This window comes from Ictalurus furcatus, chromosome 10, assembly GCF_023375685.1.
Source record: "Ictalurus furcatus strain D&B chromosome 10, Billie_1.0, whole genome shotgun sequence".
NCBI lineage: Eukaryota > Metazoa > Chordata > Actinopteri > Siluriformes > Ictaluridae > Ictalurus > Ictalurus furcatus.
The window spans coordinates 16,678,508-16,703,657 of NC_071264.1; the positions used below are offsets into that span (position 1 = coordinate 16,678,508).

Consider the following 25,150-nt stretch of genomic DNA (forward strand, 5'->3'; position numbering starts at 1 on the left):
GAGGCGTGGTATTTTAATATTCTGAACTATGCTAATGATAGCTCCTATTTGTGTGCAAGCTTGTGTATGTTTTTTTAGATCAAGTATTAAAGCATACCGATTAGCAGAAAGTGGCAGAAGGTGATTAATGGCCTTGAGGTCTTGTTATCGCTATGCCACACTTTGTGAAAAAAAACAAAGGGTAACATTTTCAAGCCAGCCTGAATCCTCTGGAGCAATTTCAAAGGGTATTGTTAGCTATGTAGTTATATGTAGTTATTTACAGTTATGCTTTTTCAATAAAAGTTGGTGTTGGAGACCTTATTTATAATATTGAGACAAATGGATACATGGCCATAAAAGGCACTTGGCTGATTAACTTGCCCACGATGGCTTTTTATCTGGTGCCCGTTTGATGTATTGCATCTTTTTAAGGCTTAGTCGAATGCAATCACAATCTCTTTCATTGCTCAGAGCTGTTAGATGCACGAGATTGCCTGTCGCATCCCTGGGGAGGTGTTTCTTCAAAATTATCGACTACCGGACAATGAAGGAGTATGCGGGCCAATCATGCATGTGTTTATGTTTGGGAGGGCAGGGTCATTATAAGGACAGAGGTCAGAAAATCAGAATGATAGGCCAAATGCCTAATGACTAATGTGTTTTTACAGTTAGAGCAATTTCTCAAATATGAATTAGAGCAGGACAGGCTTGTGAGTTCACTCTCATTTTTTCAGTGTTTTATTACTCAAACACTCTTTTGCATTTACCTCTGTATCCTGACTGTGGCTAGTTTTCTTTCTTTGGTCATGTTATTTCATGGGAAAGCACAGAGGTTCGCTAAAAAAGAGCAGACATAAGTATTTGCTGAAGGTTTGAATCCCTTTCCCCATGCTTGACTCCCCAGAGCTGAATGTAGCAAGAAGGCTGACTCAGGTTTCTATAACTAGCCCATATTGTATGGAGTGGACTGTGTCACCGCCTTCTTCGTGCCCTGTTGCTAGAGTGCTAGCGGGGAATTTCCTGCCTCTTCTAGAGCTGTGAATGGCCTGTGTTTCTCTGCCAAAGCACAGCTGCATAGTCTCGCCAGGAGTCCTTGTCCTCCACCCTTCATCCCGTCTCACTGTGACTGACAGTGATTGTCAGGAGCAAGTCTGCCCTCCTGTAAAGTCTCAATAACAACTTTTTATTGCCCGAGTCTAAACAGTGTCTTCCATCTCTTCCCATGCCAGCTCAGGGGAACAGATGGCGATGTCCTTATAGTGGGCCTTTTAAGAGAATCGGTAATTGTCTTTACTTGATGAATTATTCACCAACAAAACCAAGCAGTGTTGAGACAGAAAAGTGAATGTCATTCAGATGAAGGGGAAAACATGGGCATGTGAATTTGAACCTGTTCTGAAATCAATACATTACAAAAAAACGAAAAAGAAAAGAAAAAACATCTTGAAGGACCTTGGTAAGTTACCAATGGTAACCATCTCAGAAATGCCTATATTGCTTCTTTGTTCATATGGAGCTCTGAAGAGGTCTGTATGACAGCGACCGCTGACAGGGGTCAATGAAAGAGGCCCGCTCTGTGAGGAGAAGCAGAAACATGTACTCTTCGTTTGACCTTGGCTCCGCCTCTCCCTGCCACAGCAGCAGTGCTCTTCCATTACTGTGTCATAACAAAAGCAGAAGGTCCTGCCCTTTTAAACAGGCTAATGCCCCCCTGGGGCTGATAATATACAGCTAATCCTCTTATCCTCTGTTAGGGAGGATAGCTCTGCAGTAGCATTTCTAACAGGCTTGGTTATGTTCTTGCATAATCTTTCAGCGAAGACAGACACAAGAGCCTGGCGCTCATCCCCAGGAATGCAAATCTGTAAAATTGTTAAGGTCAGGTATGTGTCAGAACCAACAGCACCAAAAGTTGCTTTTAAGTAATCATGCCAATGCTGAAAACTGATATGGTGGTTATATTACTACACATTGTGATCACAATATGTATTTAACTGGTGAACTTTTGATGTCATGGATTAAAGATTAATTGATCAATTAATTTAAACAAAAGTCACTATTTTTGGATCTTGCCAGCACCAAGAATTATCAGAACAGTCACAAAAACCAAACTGGAGTCTCTGAGGTTAGCAAGATAATGCAAGGAAGACAAAAAATAATTCTGATATGTTAAAGTAATCATTTGCATATTGCAAGCTTCACTGATATTTGGATTGCAAAAGTCAAACTGACAAACAAATCTGGTTAACCACAGCAGTGTTATAGTCTCTGTATATGTATATAGGTCTATGGGGGTCAAGCAGGTGCTCAGTTTGTGGTTTGTCTAAGCTCTCTCTTTGCCGGTCAGTCTACATCCTTGTCTTCAACCATGGTCATGAGCTGTAGGTAGTGACCAAAAGAATAAGGTATACAGACAGTGGAAAAGAGGTTCTTTTGCAGGGTTGTTGGGCTTACCCTCTGTGATAGGGTGAGGAGCTTGACAATCTGGGATAATATCAGACTGAGTAGAGCTGTTGCTCATTTGAATTGAAGTAGCTGGATGAAGTAGTCTGGGCACCTTACAAGGATTGCCCCCTGGTAGAGCTGTATCAGGCACATCCCACTACATTGATCCCGGGGAAGACCCAGGACCTGTTGGCTTGGGAATGTCTAGGGCTCATGCTTGAGAAGCTGGAATCTATTGCTGGGGACCTTCTCAGCATTGCCATTGTGGCCCCCAACAGGAACAGTGGAAGGAAATGAATGAATATTACGACAGTGAACAAAGTGTCAATCTTATCATGCATACCAGGTCAGGAAACTATTCCGATTATCTGTGCTAGTTGTAAAGAGAAGGAAGGCATTGGGTGTCTACCTACTAAATAAGCTAAATAGGTTATATGTTATCAATTCTAGTATGCAAGGTTGAGGGCATGTGGTCCAATCTGAGGTGCCTGGTAAATTATTTTATGTAGTTTAAGCTTTGGTAACAGTCAGATGCTGTGTAATCCAATTTTTCCAAGAGGGTTTCTGTGACAGAAAGCAAAGAGAAGTAAACCATCTGAACAATGGTAGGTGACTTGGTGTCAGTGGGACAAAAGCTGGTCAAAACACTCCATCTTGTATTAATTCACCATGTGGCCTTGTCGGCCAAGGTCTTCCGTACCTTCAAAGTGTCACATTCAATGTTTAATCCACTCCTTTGTGTTGACTTTATATCCTTTAGTGTGTTCTAACGTCACATGATGTATCAACTATTGAGAGACATGTGATGGCATTTGTTAAGTCGTTATCAATGGCATCTTTGAATTCATATGAGTGACAAATAGGATGGAAATATGATGATGGATGAGCAGGAATCCTATAGCAGTGCTTTATATTTTAACAGGATGTCAGTGTTGTGGAGATGAGCGCTATATATTTCTACTTTCGACAGGAGGTGAGAGAGAAGCCAAGTAGGAATGATTACTGCTGCCGAGGAGTACAAATAACACGACTGGACAAGATATATAGAGAGAAGATCAATTTACATAAATGCCTCGTTTTAGACGTTGCTCATTTGAAATGCTGGAAAATGAATTTAGATGAGTTGCATCCCACTTATTGTAATGGCAACTGCCTTTCTGCTCATCTTTGAATGCACTTTTCCTGTGCACTCTTTCAGGTTTGATATTATCAAGATCGATGGATTAGTGATGCACATCTTTAGAGATGTGTAGTGAGGAAGAAACACTTAATTAAATAACATTCTCAAGTATGTTTGTACTTTAAGGAAAGTGTTGGATTCTTTGTATTTTCTATAGTGTTATTTTAAAAACAGTATAAAAGAGATTGAAATGTACATTACCTAAGATGAAGAATGTGTTCATTCTAATCTGAATAGTAACAGCTTATTCATAGGGACATGTATGGCAAATGATCAACCTAATCTAAGACCAATAATAATTTTTAAGTGTGATTATTTAGCTTAGGAAAATGTACAATTGTTGATATAGTGAAGTTTTCTTTAAGGAGCTGTTCACTTAACATTTATGAAATTAGTTATTAAATGAGTCTCCAATGTCAGCACTGAAGAATTTTGGTGTTTGTTGAAGAATGCTAGTATTTGATGGAAACTGTTATGGTCTTATGAACAATGAAGGAGAAGCCTTTATTTGTCATGTATACATTAGTGAAATCGCTTTCTTCACATATCCCAGCTTGTTAGTATGTCAGAGCACGCCATGATATAGCACCCCTGGAGCAGGGAGGGTTAAGGACCTTGATCAAGGCCCAACAGTGTTAGCTTGGCAGTGCTGGGGCTCAAACCTCAACCTTCTGATTAGTAACCCAGGGCCTTAACTGTTGAGCCACCACTACCCTAATGTTTGGGTTTGTTATGGACTGTGGTGTTTCATGAAGATTATTTATGTTTAATGGTAAGAATGTTGGTGTTGGTGATTGATGGTAAGAATGTTAGTGTTTGATGGAAACTGTTGGTGTTTGATGAAACTTGTTGGTGTTTGAAGAATATTTATGTTTGATAGTAAGAATTTTGGTGTTTGATGGAAATGGTTGGTGTTTGATGACAAATATTTGTCTTTGTAAAAATGCTGCTTTTGGTGGTAAAGCTATTGGTGGTTAATAACAAAAATGTTGTTTGAAGAGAAGTATTCACGTTTTATTTTCTTTCAGAAATGAGGAATCTTGCTGTCACTTTGCACAATACTTTTCTTTCTTTTTCACTTTTGTTTTGTCTGTAGAAGTCAGGTTGTTGGTTTTTGTGGTTTATGACTAGCTGGCTTTTCAAGATAAACCCCTTGTAACATGTATCTTGTAGCTATGTATTTCTGACAGTTCCTTATCTTATAGATACCAAAGATACAATCATTGAAAAATATTAATGACAACATGAAATGGAATTCATAATACCGTTGTCCCCTATGTAACATGAAAGTGAAATAGGCTTAAGATTTTTCACACAAGAGTGGTGAAAGAAGAAAGCGAAAATAAGTTGAAACATGACATATACTTTAGTAATACTTCAGGGTGATTTAGTAATAATAGTATATTATGGAACAAAACTTTGATGTACCACGTGAAGTTTCCAGAGAAACAGGACATTTCTGACAAAAGTTCATCAGCTTTTCATAAAGGTTAATATATGCATTAACATGTGGTGCGTGCTGTAGTCAAATATCAGAAGACCTTTAGAGGTAGTCAATACAATTCAATCTGAATGGAAAATTCCATAAATTGATTCACTGATTTATACTGATGAATATTGCACAAAAGGGTGGGGTGGATGGGTATTGGTGGTACTGATTGAAGGGTTTCATTACAGACATTTTTTTAGCTTGATGGTACTGAAGGGTGGAGTTAGATCTTGTTTTTTTCACCCAGACCTGCATGATAACAGTAAAAAAAAAATCAGAAGATATTTAGAGGAAGGTAAACATCATTAACAAATGTAATTTCAGCAACAATTACAATGGATATACAGTATATTTATCCATATCTCTTGTCACTAGTTCTTATGCCATAGTATTTTATTTTACACCCCCAATTCCAAAAAAGTTGGGACAGTATGTAAAATGCAAAAAAAAAGTAACTTGAAAATTCAATTCACTCTGTGCTATATTGAAAACACATTATTAACACATTATTTGATGTTTTATTTTGTGAATTTAATTTATTTTTGAAAATATACACTGATTTCTAATCTGATGACTACAACACACTCCAAAAAAGTTGGGACAGTCGACTGTTTACTACTGTGAAACATCACCTTTTCTTTTAATAACACATATTAAGTGTTTGGTGCTGAAGACACCAATTGGTTAAGTGGTTGATGTATGGCTTCTGCTTTGCATAGTAAAGCGTTAACTTGCATCTGTGGATGCAGTGGCGAGTGGTGTTGTCTGACAAAGGTTTACCAAAGTATTCCTGAACCCATGTTAGGATATCCTTTACAGACTCATGATGGTTTTTAAGACAGTGACGTCTGAGGGATCGGAGATCACGCACATTCAAAAGTGGTTTTCAGTCTTTCCCTTTACGTTTCGAGATTTGACTGGATTCCTTGAATCTTTTAATTATATTGTGCATTGTAGAAGGTGAAATGCCCAAAATCCTATTGATTTGTCTTCGTTGAATGTTGTTCTCAAAGTGTTGGTTTATTCGCTGATGCATCTTCAAAAAACTATGCAGGTGATTAGGTAAAACATCAAATACCTTGTGTTTATATGTTTTTTGCTTAAATACAAGTCAAAGTACATTTACAAATCAATCCTCTTTGTTTTTATTAGCATTTTCCTTACTGTCCCAATGTTTTTGGAACAGGGGTTGTAATAAGACGCATGCTGGTTGAACTTTATTGTCCTTGTTCCTTAATTTTCTTCTTAGATGCTCTAAAATTAGTAGATTACAATACATGGTGGCTTCACCGACTCAATCGTCCTGTCCTAAAGGTGAAAACAGAATAGCAGTGGATAGTAATAGAGACACATTATGTCTGCATGTTTTCATTTTTATCAAGGAGAAAATCTTTCAGGATCGATTCAACACTGGAGGGCTTTTGGGAGATCAGATAATCTGCTTGCTCTTTAGTTAGTGTTTATTCATGCACATGATGAACGTCCCTGAGAGAGTGCTATCAAAGCTAATGATCACTCCATAAAGGGCAATGAAAAAGTAAACAGCAGTGGGTTTATTGTGGTTTTGTGTCCACTTTTTTGAGTAATAAGTAATTGAAAGAGGGTTTTAAGGGCCTAGCAGAGTAAAGCCATGCTAATCAATATGTGAATGAATGAGAACACTGAGCTGAAGTTAGCCATTAGTCTCCATTTCAATCAATGCAGGAGAGCTTGTATTCAGATGCCAGTTCATAGTGAGTCTGTGTGTGAGAAGAGCTCCGTCTCTACCGTACTTCAAATTGTCTAACTGATATGGTGAGCTATGATAGTTGGATTTACTGATGTAAGAGGCTGCTACACTGTGGCATCAGCCCAATTTGCCACCTGTGGAAAAAAATCTAGGTTAGTGAGAGGAGCAGATTTATGTCCTACAATATGGAGATTAGCTCTGCTTTTACAGTTATTTTTCATCTTATGTTGCCCAGATTGCTATGTTGGTATAAATTCCTGGCTTGAGTTTATTGCAGGTTATTATTGCAATTATTCGCCAGCTATCTACAGTAATGGTGTAATTTTTAGTTATTTACTCACATACACTCTAAAAAAATACTGGGTTAAAAACAACCCAAATTGGGTTATTTTTAACCCAACGGGTTAATACGGGTTTAATGGGTAAATATGGGACAGAACACACTAACCCATCTAGTTTGGTTGTTAATTTTAAGCCCGCAAATGGGTTGCAGCGCTCCAGGCAAAAAAAAAAAAAATCTAGGAGCTCCTAAACCCAAAATATTTAGGCACCAATTAAAATTTTCAGGAGCCAATATATAGTGATGCCATATGACATATGATGATATCATTGTTAAACGGTTACCTCACACTGCCTTTTCTTTCCCCTCTGTACTGTCTGCCTTTGTTTACTGTGCCTCCCATAGTTTACACGATGTGTGCAATGTTCAGTATATCATATTGAATCATATTACCGTTAATACTTAAATGTCCAGTCATTTGTTTCTTTTTTTCACTTTTTTATTCAACTACGTACAATTAGTTGTTTCCTGCTTATTCTGCTCAGAGTCATGTAGGCTGCATTTTGAATTTTATTTTCCATTCCCTCATCTCTTTTTCTGCGACTTTATCACTAGCATGTTGCTTTCACGATTGGGGTGGCACGAGGGACAGACCTAGCAATAACACAATCCCTAACGTTCTCATGTTTATTACTGTCACCATGCTTCTTCGCGGTTTCTTTTTTAAAATGACTCGAACTGGTAATTAACTCTGTTTTGCCAGCAATATCTGTCCTGCTTTAGCACAAAATGTGCAGTACATTTTCCCATTGTCATAACGTAATCAGGCTCTTGTAGCCAAGCTGATTTAAACGGTCTTGTCGGGACGGGAGCTGCAGGGACAGGAGAAGAAGACTCAACTTGCTGCGCTTAGCTTTCATCAAATGTAAAAGATTGCACACCGGTTGAAACGGGCTGGGACGACTCAAATGTCACTTGAGAACTTTCACTGGTCGAGTTGGTCTCAACTTCGTCGGCATCTGATGTAGAGGAGGCAGGGTTTGGACGGGCAGGGAATGAGAAAAAGTCTGATATTTTTCGTTTGCGCATTTCGTTTTCTTGTCAGCTGGCTAACGTTAGTTAACTACGCAGTTAGCTAGCCTACATATAACGGATACATTCACACTCCAACGAACTAAACCACATCAAACTAAATTAAACACCTTTAATAAAGTTTACACTTCAAACTTTTTAACCCGATAAACGTGACGTTAAAGTTGTTTCTGTTCATCTATACAGCCGATGCTTCAACCCCTGCAGGACAAGAGTGCAGAGTTTATTTATTGGAAACCATACAGGGGTGCACGCGATAGGGCAGGTAGACGCATGCGCAAGAGGAGATGAGAGTTCAGTAGCCTAACACAACAAGACGTATCGAAATTTCTATTTAATTTGTTTTTAAATTTTGTTTGTGGGTAACAGTGGCCACTGGCGACTGGCAGTAAAAACATGGTCGCAAAATTAAAAAGTTAGTCCCATTGGCGACCATTTTAATCACCATCTGGAGCCCTGGGTTGTTTTGCAACCCAAAGGATGGTTTCACTTTTTACAAAAATGCTGGGTTAATTTTATTTCATAAATGTGTTAATATTTTCAGGGATATTTACCATTGGAAAACTCAAATATACCACATTATAAACAACATGTGGTATCTCCTTTATTTATCCATAAGAAGGTTTTCAGAAATGTATTGCTAGAGCCGCTAAAGTGGTGTTTATATATAGACTTTGAAGTAAAAGACTCAAATAAGTCATATATTTAAGATGAAAACGCAGATTTTGATGAAAAGAGACCTTTAAAACAGCCAAAATACTGAGTTTTTTTCAACCAAGGGGATGAAAATCTAACATTACTTGTTAGATTTGTAGAGCTGTTAGGGCTGCACGATTATGGCCAAAATGCTAATCACGATTTTTTTGATCAATATTGAGATCACGACTATTTATCACGATTATTCATTGATTTTAGGAACAGCATATTTTTATTGCACTTTCACATTTAAATAAACAGACTGCTGCTTTCACCTCCATGTTGTGCTACATTCCTGCTAATGTACAAATCTTTGCGTCAAATTAGACTGGTCCTTAAAATGCATCATCTCGTAGAAGCAAAATATAAATAAAATTGTACCCAAAATATAGGATAAGTAAAAATAAAAATGCCATCAACCAAATGAAAATATGCAATCAAGTATAACAATATGCAACCAAATGAAAACAATTCAGACCTATGCAGAAAAGGCAATAACAGTGTTTATAGGAGGAGAGACGCAGCCAAATCACCCAATAGAGTGGCGCATGTCATTTTGTACCGGAACCCGGAAGTTAGCATCACACTGGTTCCCTCGACAAAAACCTTTGGATCCAAAAAAACTTTTGGAATATTGCAAAAAATAATCTCTGTGATCAACAAAAGTTTACAATACTAACAAGTTTTGTGAATCAAGATACTTTTCACAAATTAACACAACTTTTATTAAGTTTGAAGCCTAAATACAATCACCAGAAATAAACAGCTGACCGTATGCTATAAATGAACTACACCACGGTCGCTCGTCTTCAACGTCACCGTCACCAAGCTTCCGACAACTTTTCCAAACATGATTTAAAAACATTTTCCATAATACGGATTTACCACGTTTTTTGGGGGGGATTTGTGCACAGCATACCTGAACCAGTTTCAGGGCTCTACGGTAACAATTTCTATTACAAAAATTTAGGAGCACAGTCAAAAATTTTGGTGCATGGTTGAAATTAAGGTTTTTATTTATTTATTTATTTTTTAGAGATGGTAATGTTAATGTGCCACAATATAACACATAAGTAGCATGAGAAAATTTGAGCTTGTCAATTATGACAGAATTTAGGAACATAGTGTGAACCATGACAAATTAATTTACCTTCTGATAAACTAAATGTAATATTTTCAGTTAGTTTTACAGACTGTATGCAAAAAACAACAACCGTTAACCTGTTCCACCTTGTAAACAAATACAATAAACCTCAATGTTCAGTCTTTGAAGTCTGCTCCTCTTAAATATATTTAAAGCTACATTATTAGATATTTCCCACTGTCATGGTTCTGGGCTGGAGACAGTTCTCGAACCGCTCTGTGTATATTGTGTATATATCTGAATAATGTCATATAGTATGTGATTGGGTGAGTTCATTTACCCGTAAGATGCAAAGCGCTTTAGTTTAATGGTGTTCATTAGGGATGCACCAATCAGGATTTTTATGACCAAAACCGATCCAGATACCAATCTTTTTTTTGTTTAAACTTTAATCAGGAGGTCTGTCATAATCTGTTAAATATAAGCTCTCTGCTCATGGTCACTGTTAAATGAGTTAAAATAATAGCAATGAGCAATACTGTTGGTTATTTATAAATAAACAAGCATAAAATATTTATTTTTAAATATCTTAAACAATAAAGAGTCCTAATTAAAAGTAGACTAACACAAAAATTATCCATATTCGGAAAAAGGCTAATAGCCTTCTAAGGAAATAGCAAACTAAGCTTAATGTCAAATTGATATTAAATGCAACCCATAGTAATTAAACATTATTTAATTTCTCATTTTATTTATATTTTATGAAGTTATTATAATATCTATTTTTTATATTAAATGATTTATTTATAACTAACCACATTTTCTGTCTTTACATTTTATTAGTTTTTGTTTGTTTGTTTATCATTGTTCCTTTTAGATGGGTTCCCCCAGTACAGTGTTGCCATGTCTGCTGATAATATTGTGTGTTTTGAGCGATTAGATCAAAACATGGAAACTGGAGTTGACTTTTCTGGTGATATCTGGCAACCGTAAGTTTAAATGCGCTATTAGAGTCCGTGAAGGAGAGCAGCAGTGTACTGTATGTTTACAGACTGAACAGTTGCTACTCTTGATTATGATTGGTGAGGAATTATTTAATAAAGAAGTTTGAATTAAACCCCACTTTGTAGCGTTAGTATTATTATTAATTTACTCCGCCCGCCCTGTGTCTACACGAGCAGGTCACAGTCGCAGGTTCAGGTCATTTTGCGTGATCAATAAAAGATGGCAGTTTGTGAGATCGGGAAGTTGAGAGAAGCAGATGATGTAGAGTGTTACTCGTCATCATAATGGCTTCTCTGCAGTATTTACACACCTGTTCGGTTAACTGAGGAGATGAAAAGCAGTGTGAAAGTAACTGTTCCTCGGTGTAGATGCATTTTGGACTTCCTGTAGTTTTTATTCTGATTGTATTATACAACTCCGAACAGGTCACTCGCACCGGTGCGAATAAATATTTATTCACAATCGCAGAAAGTACTTTTCAGTTGCAAACGCAAGTGAAATGGTTGCACTGTAGAGCCCTGAGTTTAATGTCCCTGACAACCTCTGTAGTGCCATTTAGCAACATGTTAAGTGTCACGATTTCCCCTCGTGCAAGCTCGAGTGCTAAAATGCCAATACCGTTGCCGGGTTTTGGCATTACAAAATGACGTCATCCCTGCGCCGCTCTATGGTGATTGGCTGGAAGTTTAGGAAGCGCTTGATTTTATCTGCAGCGGAGTTTTCTATGAGCGGAGGACAAACTTTAAACGTTAATATCGCAGTCGATCATGTTCATGTAATCATGGGCAGTCAAAATTGTAATCGCGATCGATATTCGATTAATTGTGCAGCCCTAAGTGCTGTATGCTAAAGTAATGTTATTAACTCAGGGGAGCATCTAGGTTAGCATCACTCATCCCCATTGTGATTGGTGACAGCATCCAGCTAGCTAACCCTAACTCAGAGCCTCAGATAAGATGCAGACCGAGAGAATTATAGAATAACCTCAGTCCATATTTCACAGCCAACATAAACACATGACACTAGTAGTGTAATGCCAACACTGAGGAAGCAGTACATGATATTCACTTTTGAAGCCGTTGCAATAAGTAAAGTTAATTGTCACTCACTGAGTTACTGTTTACCAATGAATACATTTTCGAGAGGCCCTGCTAAAATATCACAAACTTGGCCAGGCATTTTCAGCAGTATTAATGCTAAATAGTGATGAACGCTAACTTACCTGTGGTCATTTGGTTTCCTTGGCTCAAAAACATCTACCTCCGCCTGAGACAAATTCAAACAATTGACACTGAGTTAATTTGACCCAAGGAGCTGGGCTGAGGCATCGGGGTGGTGGAGGGGTGCATTGATTCAACTGTCAGTCAAAATGACCCAGCCATTAACCCAACAATTAGGTTACACAAAACTACCCTGGGTAGAGACTGAGAAAATAACCTAATTAAATGACCCAAAAGGCTTAACCCAGCGTTTGGGTGGAAAAAATAACCCAGCGTTTCTTAGAGTGTAGAGAGAATACCCCTATGCTGCAGGAACTCTGTTACCCCAATGTAACTGCTAAACCTCCCTCAGTATGGTAAAAAAAAATAATAATAATCAATAAAAAAAAAACAAGACATGTGGGCTTGATTGGCTGTCTGAAAAAGCAGAAGTGTCCACCATTAGCCCTTTCTGTGATCAACAGGGTAAGTAAGGGTGTGGGAAACACATCTGCAAGCCTCCTGGTCCTCATTAGCCCCTCAGAGGAGGTAAAGAGGCAATCAGGGTTGCCTTCAGGCTGTCGGTCTGATTCATGTTTTGATTAGTTTAATCCAGCAAGCCAAAAGAAGAGATGCACCTCCTGCTCACCCTGGCCACTGGAGGACCTCTGTCTCACTCTCTCTGTCTCTCTCCCTCTCTTAATTTGTCTCTGTTTCAGCCTTTCTTTCTGAGAATGACGAGAACGAGCTGTCACTCTGTGAGAGATAGCATCACGAGCTGACGCCCTACACAGTGGCTGTATCTCAACCCGGCCACTCAAGCATGCTTTTAGTTATCGGGGCCACCATCAAGGTCAAGGCTGATGGATCATAGAGAGGCTTTTACATTAGCAGGAAGGGGAAAAGCCTGTCCATGGCCCTGCAATGCTGTATCATACAGATTGAGATTAGATGCTATTTTTGGGGAGAAAATAATGGAATCTGGAATAATGGATTAATTAACAAAGGTCAGAGGACAAAAGATTAATTATATAGTTCCCGCTGAATCTCATTTATTCAGGTAACTATTTACTGAGAAGAACGCATTATCCGGGAAAGATTTATTTTATAATATGTTTTTTTCCTGCTCTTCTCTAATTAGTTTTCTGCAATAGAAGCGTGAAGAAGAAAGGGATCCAAAAGGCATAATAATAGCTGGTTCATACCTCATATCTCAAATTCATTACAGGTGCTTCTTTTGTCATTCATATCAGGTGTACTGTATGACAGAAAGAATATACATACACGCATCCCATGAGGCCTAAAGCATTGCACTCTTACTGTCGTACGAGATGACATCCTCATTTTTATGTAATCTCGCTTCACTTTGCTGTCTCGCTTATCGAGACTATATTCTGGCACATGGTATATCCTCTTTGTACACTGCACTTTCACTCTAATTTTGAGATCACTGTGTTTAATTTTAACTGTTAAATACAGGGGTTTTTTGTTAAATGAGATAGTGCACTTGGATGAAAGCTTCCATTGACAGTGTGTGTGTGTAACACTGATATCTGATAGTAGAAGGTGACAGTACAAATAATTGTTCTTCTAGGGAAATCAACGACAAGGTTATATGATGCAGTGCAGAGTTACTGTTAAGTTGATTTTCCTATAACAGCTTGTCTAGTCTTATACGACGGCAATTTTCCATCAGTTACAATTTCTTAATTAATGAGGATGAGTCAATGAAAACCCTAAAAGTTTTACATAAATTAGAATTTTAATCAAATGCTTTTAGAGGATTCTAGACACTCATTAAGCACTGGAGAATTTGCATTGAACAAAATGTTGATTATGTAGATTATACACTGTTGTAATAAACAATGCAAAATAAATAATAATAATAATGTTTTCATTTGACTCATCTTTGTATTAAAGAATGGCAAATCATAACTCATAAAAGTCATCTTTTTATCCATTTATAGTTTTATATATACAATCTTCAAAAACACGTTAGTTCCTGTTATCACTTCTGTTATAGCAGCTATAAACAGTTAATGAAGTTAATAAGATGCAGATTGCCATGTTACCGAGAAACCACAAAGCATTAACTTCTCTGTCCTGAAGACTTTCTTGTGTTGGAAAACTCAGTGTTACAGCTTTAACTCTCTCTTTAGTGCTCACATTGGAGACTTCGTTCATAAATGTTAAATAAACATATCCTCAGAGAAGGCGTCAACATATCAATGATTACATGTTTTATTTAAATCCATTTAGGTGGAATGTATGCTGTACAAGTTCCTGTGTAAGTTGTTACTATAGAAATGATAACATATAAACCTGTTTTTGCACTACTGTCAGAGCTGCTTTTATAGAAAATTAATCAGCACCTTCTGAAAGTACATCTTGTGTAAGACATCTTATATAAGATATCTTATATTTACAGACTTACAATTAAATGAAACACTATTAACTGACAATTTATGTCATTTTAATACAAGCAATACAATTTCTGCAAACCCCAGTTCAGACATCATAATCAGTTTAAAAATATTATAACATAATTAGATTATATGCCATTTGCTCTTTCTGTCTTACTTCCAGTTTCAGAGGACGCCTGCAAAGAGCCAAAGTCAAGGTTCTGGTGGATTATCATGGCTGTCGACGGCACTGTTTCGAGTTACTCTGTGCACCTTGCTAAATGGGTTTAAATTTTTAATTTGCTCAGGAACAAAGATCACATCATTGGAGGATAGCGTAGCGGTAATTTATTTAAGACGTCCTCTCTGCAGGGAGAGTGAGAGTTATTTTTGTTTCAGCTCAGGAGGAGAAGCGGATGTGGGAGGTCTTGCCTGTCTCGACGTAACTGAAGGTCACGCCATGAGCCTCAGCGGGCGAACAGAGCAATCAGAGCAAAACAGTTTGCTTGAATAACCTGCTGTTGGACGTAGGAGAAGGTTTGAATGTGGACATTTTTATTCAAAGTTGTTCTAAACTGAGCAAGAAGAACGTTCATGACATTTCAAGCAATTTCAATGCATGGGATCTAAATTGAAGGAACAGGTTAAGGAAATGTTCTAACTAAAACTGTTCATCCTCGCAAGATTCAGGTTGCTCGTGGGAGTGCTTGTCAGGTTTTTTTTTTTTTAGAGTTCCAATGAGAATTGGTAGTAGCTATATGTAGTTTCTAAAGCTAACTAGTAAAACACAAATTAATTAATGCACTAATCCATCCATCCATCCATCCATCCGTCCATCTTCTATACCGCTTATCCTTCCTACAGGGTCACGGGGAAACCTGGAGCCTATCCCAGGGAGCATCGGGCACAAGGCGGGGTACACCCTGGACAGGGTGCCAATCCATCGCAGGGCATAATGCACTAATCATTGTGCTTGATTTATATGTTACATGCCTGGGTTTACACTAGCTTCACTGGCAGATTTTCAAAGCAGGCTAAGTGTACTAGGTATGTACACTGACCAGAGGAACCAGCCGTCTCTGCTGCTTCCTCCAAGGCTTTATTTTTTTAGATAAAAGCTGCACTTTTTGGAAGAAAAACTTTTTCTCATGAGGACAAGCCAGATGTCCACACAAGGTCAAAACAGTCAGATAGTCCTCTCTTTTTGAGGACATTTTCCCACATGCACAAACACGCAGGCCATTAGGAAAACTGGACATTTTACAATAACTGCATTTCTGTAAGTTCAAAAGCAATGGTGTGGTCCAACAGGAGACAACATTGCTAAATAATGAACAGATGATGACAGTTAAAAGTGCATAAGCAACCAACAAGAACATGTCTAAAAGGAGATAGAACAGTGGAGTGCAAAAACAAAAATGACAGAAAAAGAGAAAAAAGATGTGTGTCTGTGTGTGCACTGGGCTACACTTAAAATGTAGCAACTGATCTGTTTAATCCATCACTGCTAAAGAAGCAAACATGTTTGAAATCAAATATGTCCTTAGTGATCAAAGATAAAAGTATGTACATTTTATTTTTGGACATTTCTTGTGTTCTACTTCTGCAAAAATATTAAACCCCACCTGATTTTCATTTCAGTAAAAGCCTGCCACTGCCCTTAATTAAGTCTTTGAGCACTTTTTTCCCCCTGAACACACATCACCAGTGTAATCATCATTACATGTTAATGCATGTGCCTTAGCGCTGATCAGCAGTAATTTATTAAATTTGCCATCAAAGCCGCCACTTATCCGTGGTGGGGATTTTTTTTCTCCAGCTGCTGGACTTTGCTAGTGCTTTATCAAGCAGTTCATCCTTAATGAGTATGGATTAAAGAGGATGATCCGAGCTTTGCAATCCGAGACTTGCCCCAGTCCTCTGGAGGTCAAAGTCCAAATACCTTCAAAGCAGATATTTTAGATTAAAAAATATATATATTGTTTTCAACCCTAACCTGTGGTGATGTCAGTTCCACTCCTCCCACGAGTGGATAAACGGTGATTATACCTGATTATATGCACCACTAACTAATTTCTCACACATATTTGGTAAATTGAAAAAGCTACTATGGTTGATTTCCAGCATGCTTAATATCTCTGGAGGCCGTTTACAGATTTACAGCTGTGTGTAAAAAAGAAAAAGTGGAATGGTGATACCGTTCAGTTCACTGTATGATCGGTGTGTGTGTGTGTGTGTGTGTGTGTGTGTGTAAAAGCCCTTCAGAGCAATATAACGAATGAAGGGCAAGCTTGGCTTTAAGAGGGAGTCATAATCGAGTGTGTATGTGTGTATTTATCGTAATTGATTTCACGTAATGAATCCACCAGACCCAGTCCTTTAGCCTGGACACATCTGTGGCCGTGTGCTAGTGTGCTGGTACAGTGTCACTGAAGGACAGTGGGCATTAAAGCTGAGCTTGTGGGTGTTGTTTTTTTTTTATTCCCTATGCAAATGTGTGTCTCTACATTATAGGAGTGACTTGTCATAATTTACAATATGGTAAATATAGCTATGTGATTACTCTTCTGAGTTAATGCCCAGAGGGTTATTGTGAGTTCAAATCCCATGATTAAACAATAGCTAAAGCAGTTCACACTTATTATTAACATGATTTCCACAAAAATATGATAGTCAGTGGTTCTTAAAATCGCTGGAACAAAATTCGTACTGAGATTAAATGATGATTTCCTCATGACTATTTAAGTAATAAAACATAAGGGAGTGTGCTGTTGTAGGAAAATAATCAACTAGTGAGTTTTTATTTGTTTATTAAAGAACGACAAATTGTTTTTATCCATTTATAGTTACATTTAATGTTTTGCAAACAAGTTAGTTCATGCTATCAATTTCGTTATAGCAGCAATAAATAGTTATTCCTTCACCACCCTGTACTTTTCTCTCTCTTAACACACAGCCTAAACTCGTCTGTCCTGAAGATTTTCCCGTGTCAGAAACTGTAAAACAACGTTACAGCTTTACCTCTCACTGTTACAAAAACACTGACACTGGAGACTCCTTCTATAAATGTAAAACATGTCCTTACAGAAAACGTCACCATATAAAAAGTCCTTGTGTATGTGGCTACTATAGAAATCATAACATATTAGAACGAGTAGTACATTAATATAAACCTGTCTGTCTGAACACTCAATTCTAATTGTCTAAATTAATGCACTGCCTATAAACAACTGTAACCATAGTAACATACAGTTGCATACAGTAGTTAAACTCACAGCTTCATTATTAGTAGTGAAGCAGCACAGATGCAGGTAATCACACACACATCTCTCTCTCTCTCTCTCTCTCTCTCTCTAATAACTATTTATTATAATTCATTCAAATAAATGTAATCTTATCACACTACTTTAGCTCTGTGTATGATTTAGACTAGGCAGAATTCTAGATCTAATGACCCGTATATAAAATAGCTGAAGAAAATTAACTGTTATTTTTATCATTTCAGTAAAATTTTGCACTGTAAACATCAGTGACAGCTTTAACTTGTCAGTGCTGTCAAGGGACCGTGGTATAGGAAGATAATCCATGGCTAGGTGTGCATTACACGATTTTAATGCACTCAGCGGAGGCAACGTTCATTGCCTCCATGTTGTGCATTAAAATTATGTAATACACACCTAGCCATGGATTATCCCTTACATAACACCTTCTGACCAATCAGAATAAAGAATTCAACAGCTCTGTGGTATATTTCATTATATTTCCCAACCCTACCACATTAATGTTATTTCTATGCCATGCCTTAAAAAACTGCATTAAGAAGGTTCCCTGGTTCCTTACATCAGGTTTGGCTCCATGATGGTTGCAATCTTTTAGGCTTTAAGCAAGAGCCTGGTATTGGATTGTGTACCACTTAGATTAAAAACATCGCCCGAATGAATAAATGCAATGTAACTATATCGGGCTCGGCAATATACCGATATAATATGTGTAAGATAAATGTAAGTCGCTCTGGATAAGGGCATCTGCCAAATGCAATAAATGTAAATATTATATCGATATCATGATAAATGATTATGCAGTGAGCGCACAGGGGCTTAGTGGTTAGCACGTTCGCCTCACACCTCCAGGGTCAGGAGGTCGATCCCCGCTGTGGCCCTGTGTGCGGAGTTTGCATGTTCTCCCTGTGCTGCGGGGGTTTCCTCTGGGTTCTCTGGTTTCCTCCCCCAGTCCAAAGACGTCCATGGTAGGCTGATTGACATGTCCAAAGTGTCCGTAGTGTATGAATGTGTATGTGATTGTGCCCTGCGATGGATTGGCACCCTGTCCAGGGTGTACCCCGCCTTGTGCCCCATGCTCCCTGGGATAGGCTTCAGGTTCCCTGTGACCCTGAAGAGGATAAGCGGTATAGAAGGTGGATGGATGATTATGCAGTACACTTTTCTGAGATATCATTGTTATGGTGATGTATTTTTGAAGTTTTTAATAATTACAAATTAAATGGTACTGAATGGAGGCTGTTGATTTGATGAAATGTAAAAAAAAAATCATCGTCTTTTTGTAGGCATTAAATAAAAGTATCTTCAAACTCCGTTTTATTGTCTTTATTTGTTTATTTTATTACTGTTTTGCAGTTTATTAGCCAAATTATATATCATGATACGAATTGTGTAGTGTAGAAATGTCTTCAACTATTGTAGAAATCCATCCTCAACTGCCAGGGTCGTATCACCCTGCAGCTTTTGCCTGGTTTCCCACTGAAGCTATGCAGAGTTGAGCCTTGCTAGTACCTGGATGGGAGACCTCCTGGGGAAAGCTAAGGTTTCTGTTGGAAGTGGTATTAGTGAGGCCAGCAGGGGGTGTACACCCTATTGTCTGTGTGGGGCCTAATTCCCCAGTATAGTAACAGGGACAAAGTCTTTACGGTGAGAAGTTAAATGGAGGTGCTGACTCTCTGTGGTCATTAAAAATCTCAGGACACTTCTAGCGAAGTTGTCTAGACTTCTAGCGAAGTCTATCTGATCTGTCATAGCCCCCTAATAATCTCCATCTCTGAATTGTCTACATCACTCTCCTCTCCTCTCCACTAATAGCTGGTGTGTGCTGGGTGTTCTGGTGCACTATGGCGGCCGTCACATCATCCAGGTGGATGCTATACACTGGTGGCGGTTGATGAGATGTCCCCCCATACAGAGTAAAGAGCTTTGAGTGCCTAGAAAAGCACTATATATATCTAAGGAATTATTATTATTATTATTATTATTATTATTATTATATAACTATCGTGATAAGATATTTTTTCCATATTGCCCAGCCTATAACTATAGAGGTATTCTAGTTCTGTCTTGGCTGTTATCAGTGTGATGTATTTAATATTTTATTCATTTCAATCATTCAACTTTTTCAGTTCCCTTTTACTGTAGGCCCTACAGTTTCATCTTGACCCTGACCCATTGTGGTGATTATTATTCAGCCTTTCCAGAAAGCTGCTGCTTAAATAATTAGTGGTTTTGCACTTATCTGCACCAAACATTTTCATTAATGCAAGTCAGAGTGGCTGGAGCTGAAGAGAAATTTACAAGAGTGTTGCATTTTGGCAAGCAAGGGCTCAAGATAACAATGAATTAATAGAGTGTATTGGCTGTGTATGCTAGACAACTGGACGCCTGTCTCTTTTAGAGCATGTGGATGATCGCTTCCCTGTGGTTTAGCATTGCTGCGCTGTGTACGTTCACAGCACTTGGCACTTTGTTCTCTGAGTCGACACCCACTAGCATCTTCTGGTAAATTGCTGTGTGAAATTTGTAGTGCTGTAACTGCCAGTAAGCCTGCGCTTTACACTGTTGCTAGAAATTAGCTTAATGTAATTCCATATGTGAAACCTGGCCACGACTGAGCTTTGTGCATCCGGCATGATAACAAACCGTTCATGCCATTCGTATGTTTTCCAAAGCTTTGGCTTCTGACTCATATCCTCGCCTGCAGTGTCACCGTCACGCCTTTATGAAGGATTTGTTTTCAAATCCGTTTTTATATTCTAACTCATTTACTAGCGTCTCTGTGAGAAATGGATGTTGGTGCAGGCCAAATAAGTGGTCATGTTGTAGTATTGCTTTTATGTCCTAGAGAAAGCGAAGATGAAGAGTGAATTACTGAGCATCTCTGTATAGATGATGAGAAGCTCACAGGTATCAAGATCCTATTCTGTGTACTGTATAAGAACATATCAGGATACATTTTTCCCCTACAGTGTGACTATGGAGAGTATTTTATTTTTTTATTTTTTTAAATCCGAGTCATATGGCAGCTAAATTAAACAGAGAGAGGGGAAATGCTTTACAACTGTTAAATTACCCCTGCAACCGCGTGACATTAATTTAATTCTTTATTAATGTGCCAGTGTTAAGTCATCGTTCTGTCTATTGAATGCCCTAATCTTTGCCCTTTATGGTTGCTTAGCAACCAAAGCCTACTGTTACCAAACTACATTGCACGGTGGATGAATTATTATGAATATTATTAACATAACCACTTATTTGACCTGCACCAGCATCCATTTTGGACAAATTGCTTATTGTGAATGTTATTAATAATAAATGATTTATTATTTATTGAAGACTGCTTCATGTCATATTTATTTGCCATTACAATTAATGAATGGCATTCCAATGAATGGCATTTCTTTTAACCCATTTAGAGTTATATTTAATGTTGCAGAAGGTCCATGAAACAAGTTAGTACCTCTTATCACTTATAGCAACTAGAAAGAGTCATTCCCTTACTGGCTTCTCTTTTTCTCTCTCTTGAATTTAATAACCAGTGTACAGTTAGCTCAGCATTTGATATTTGCCAGACATTTGGTACTAAAGATCAGCTTGTTAAAAGTAACTAAAAGTCTGTGTTTGATAACAAATGTTGAATCCAGGGGATCACGGTGGCTTAGTGGTTAGCACATTTGCCTCACACCTCCAGAGTTTGGGGTTTGATTCCTGCCTCCACCCTGTTTCCTCCCCAAATCCACAGACATGTGTTGTAGGCTTATTGGCATTTCTGAATTGTCTGGAGTGTGTGCGCGATTGTGCTCTGCGATGGGTTGGCACCCAGTGCAGGGTGTCCCCCACCTTGTGCCCCAGGTCACCTGGGATTGGCTCCAGGCTTCCTGTGAACCTTGTGTAGGATAAGTGGTACAGAAAATGGATGGATGGATGGATGTTTTTAATCCATTTTTTACTTACCCTTAGATTATGTGGAGTGTCCATCATATGCTGTAAGTCTCTGTAAATAAAGTTTTACTATAGAAAGGATAATGTGTTAGAATGTGTGCATTAATATATACCTGTGATTTGCCTTTCAGCCAGAACTACGGTCTGCTTTTATAGAAAATTAATCAACAACTTCTGACAAATCAGATTAGAAAATTCCACAGCGCTGGGATATAAATACAATAACCAATAAGAGCTGAGCTGAACTGTCGCTTTGTCATGCTTGTTTTGTTTATGCACACTCCAGAGAGATCCCAGGTTCAGACAGTTGGGATTATTGATTCATGTGCATAGTCCAAGTACCCCTTGCTGCAAAACAAAAAGTCCAGGGGTTGGGGGTGTGTTTCAGGCTAGATATGTTTAATATGTTGTTTCAGGTCGGGCAGTGTTAACAGTTATTTGGATAGTTAAGTGTTTCTAACTTCCTAAAGGGGTTCTAAATGTAGGCCATTTTTTGTAATTTTGTAGTATTAGCATAAAAAATACCAAACAGTTCATTACACCACACAGGTTATTTGTAATAGTTTAAAATGACATTTTCTATGGTACTTTCATTATGAGTGTGAGTGCTCGGAATGAAGTGTATGCCATATGGATGGTTTGCAATTCATAATTATAGACAATTAGAAGCTTTAGGGCATTAAATCAAAAAGCGGAATAAATCATAATTTAGTCCAATATTCAGAAGCCACATTGGTGAGGCAACACCGTTTTTCTTCTCTAATTTCCCAAGAGTGGCTGTTCATGGTAGCAAGCCTTTTGGAGTACCAGTTTATCACAGATCCACCATCTCCCAATTTACAATACCCCATGATGCTTTGCCATCTGTCGCTACAGTCTCTGCGTTCCACTCCAACATGTTTGAAGCCGTGAGAAAACAAACATGATTGGTCTTTTACTTGGGTGTTGAGAAGGGAACAGGATTCAATGCTCCACCCGTGTTATATAATGCAACATGCAGCTATTGATAGATTTCTAACTGCATTCTACCTTGGTGTTAGTATTAGCATATTAGCTATGCAGCCATCTGATCACCAAAACATCATTGTGTAAGACTCAAACTTCACCCATGATGTATAATATTGTGTCGATAATTAGAAGCTTTTGCTAACCTGGGATTGGTGTTAGCATTAACATAATGCTGTCCTATGAGGCCCATGTTATATAATAAAGTGTTGCCATGAATCATAGAGCTTCTTAAATATAGAACATAACGTCAATTAGCAAGGTTAGAATTAGCACCTGATATATAATGTGATGGACAGGAGTGTGTGTGTGTGTGTGTGGAGTAAATTGCCATACATTAGACATATTCCCAGGACAAGCCACTTGGCAGAGAGGCTTGTGAGGACGCAGTGCAGCCCCACAGCCCTCTGGGATTACTCTCAACCGTTAGCTGTTATGATTGGCTGGCTGTGAATTCCTGCCAGGAAGAGGAATCGTGTCCGGGCTGGTTGTCCTGGAAACCGTGCCCCAAGAGGTTCCTGGGAAGAAAGAAAGACAGAGACAGGGATGGGTTTGATGAGGGAATGGCTGTCTGTGGAGTGCAAAACATCAAGATAGGAGGGCAAGCATGATATTTCTTTACTTCACAATGCAAACATTCAGTAGCTGATCTCTTTGGTTTCAAAACATGACACACATTCATTACTTTTCTTCACATCTTGTTCAAGCGAGAGATATGCTTCTCAAAGTAGGGTTAGTGAAGCATAGCCAGGGAGATTGTGATTTTTAAAAAGATTTTTGTTACAGTGATGGAAATCACAACCAACCATTAAGCAGGGGTGGAAAAAATACTGAAAGATTATACTTTTTCTGGATTAAAAGTGGCCAAAAATGTACTTAAGTGTACTTAAATAGTTGTTACTTTTATATGTTCATGCAAGTATTTGAAAAAAGTAACTTTTATTACTTTTAAAGCAACTTTCATTAAGCATGAAAGCATCATTCATCTGTGTAAACTTGTTGGTCATGAATAAGCATGAATAACACTACATAGTTTGCTAATGAATTTGTGAGAAGTAAAATTTCATGCCCTGCGAGGTGCGGAGTTTTCATGTTCTCGCCGTGCTGCAGGGGTTTCCTCCGGGTACTCCGGTTTCCTCCCCCAGTCCAAAGACATGCATGGTAGGCTGATAGGCATGTCCAACGTGTCCGTAGTGTATGAATGAGTGTGTGACTGCGATTGTGTCCTGTGATGGATTTGCACCCTGTCCAGGGTGTACCTGGCCTTGTGCCCAATGCTCCCTGGGATAGGCTCCAGGTTCCCCATGACCCTGTAGGATAAGCGGTATAGAAAATGGATGAATGGATAACCAATATTCACCATTAGTTAGAATTTGATTTGCTGCCTAGGGGGTTATGGTGGTTTAGTAGTTAGCACGTTTGCCTCGCACCTCCAGGGTTGGGGGCTAAATTCCTGCCTCTGTACAGTGTGCAAGGAGTTTGCATGTTCTCCCCATGCTTTGGGGGTTTCTTCCGAGTACTCTGGTTTCCTCCCTCAATCCAAAGACATTCATTGTTGGCTAATTGGCATTTCCAAATTGTCCATAGTGTGTGAATGATTGTGCCCTGCAGTGGGTTGGCACCTTGTCCAGGGTGTCCCCCAACTTGTGTCCCGAGTCTCCTGGGATAGGCTCCCCATGACCCTGTGTAGGATAAGCGGTACAGAAAATGGATGGATGGGTGGAAATCTGGGCTAAGGAGGTTCGTGGAAGTTATAGCAAAAGTGCTCGCAGGCTACAAAAGTTTGAGAGCCCTTGATGTAAAGGAGATTTGATTGCAACATTTTGAAAAATGGTGTAGCGTTAAATGCAGATTTGCTCTTGTCTTCTCCTGTAATCAGAGTACTTGGTCACTCTAGAGTGCATTCATCACGCTGAGTTTCGCTCTAGAGAACTGTGCATCATTTGGTAGTCCTTTTCATTCATTTCTCTTTCATTCTCTGCTCTTCTCAAGGTGCAGGCAATTCAGGCAAGAAGGAAGAAAAAGAAACGCTAAAGAGAAGAGCTGAAGAATGAAGATACAGAGCCTTTGAAAACAACAGAGAGGTAAGAGCAGTGGATTACAGTCTAAAATGGACATGCTTCCTGTATTTTATATTCCTGCCTAATCTCAGTCATCCATTCTCAGCACGTTTTACTAATCAAATAAAATTAGTTATGTTTCTGTCCACGCAGTGAGGAGGTTTTGAGCCAATTTCTGAAACGTTCACAAAGAAAAATGCATATTGTTCTGTTTGTATGCACTGATGTTTATGTTATTCACATTTACATTTACTCATTTGACTAATGCTTTTATCCAAA

At 38.5% G+C, this 25,150-nt stretch overlaps 1 protein-coding gene across 2 annotated transcripts in view; it reads left to right on the forward strand.

Moving 5' to 3' along the window:
• The window catches only part of ptprsa (protein tyrosine phosphatase receptor type Sa), a 269,659-nt gene that overhangs the window by 30,768 nt on the left and 213,741 nt on the right, over nucleotides 1–25,150 (forward strand). For both annotated transcript variants that reach the window (XM_053634470.1, XM_053634471.1), the window contains exon 2: nucleotides 24,804–24,895. The gene's annotated coding sequence lies outside the window, so the exon portion shown is untranslated. The remainder of the gene's footprint in view (nucleotides 1–24,803; nucleotides 24,896–25,150) is intronic.